This window comes from Tenrec ecaudatus, chromosome 18 (assembly GCF_050624435.1).
Source record: "Tenrec ecaudatus isolate mTenEca1 chromosome 18, mTenEca1.hap1, whole genome shotgun sequence".
NCBI classification, from domain to species: domain Eukaryota; kingdom Metazoa; phylum Chordata; class Mammalia; order Afrosoricida; family Tenrecidae; genus Tenrec; species Tenrec ecaudatus.
Window position 1 is genome coordinate 19,053,205 of NC_134547.1, and position 717 is coordinate 19,053,921.

Consider the following 717-nt stretch of genomic DNA (forward strand, 5'->3'; position numbering starts at 1 on the left):
CTCATTCTCAAATAGGATTACCAACAAAGGCATGTTGAGACATAATTCAATCTGTAAGATGTTACAAGATTCCATGGCTTAGTTCCTAAACTCTTTTAAAAGTAAACTAGGTGCATTTTTGCCAGCAAGTAATAGGAAGCTATAAAATGATCTTAAAAGTTCCAGACTGCCAGATTACAACAGAGAAAGTACGATTTCCTTAAGAAAACAAATTGCATTTGTTTACAGTATTTTAAACAAGGCCTATATGCTAATCATCCGAACTTCAAGATAAGGCAAATTCTCTGATGGGCAGCATTGTATGGTACAGAACATGCTTTCTCAACTTCCCGAGGTCCACGTGTTTGTCCAGGTAATCGGAAGAGCATTCGTTGTCTTGGAGAATCCCGGGCAGCTGACTCCCTGAAGCCCTCTAACGACACCACGCTTCCTCGCCAAATACAAAATCGATTCTTTAGTTCAATCAGGTCAAATGTATCCTCAGAGAAGTTCCCTCCATATCAGAGACATGGAAGACTAGTTCTGCCCCCTCTTTGCTTTGAATCCTTCTTTAGTAAGCAATGCGGACTTGCATTCCTCTCCATAAAAATAAAAAATAAATAAAAACAACCAGTTGCGTTGCACTCCACGAACATGAAACGCGCCTCCCGCCCTTAAAGGGCCACTGCGCCTGCGCACCCCCTCGCGGGCGGGAACACCCACAAGGCACCGGGAGCA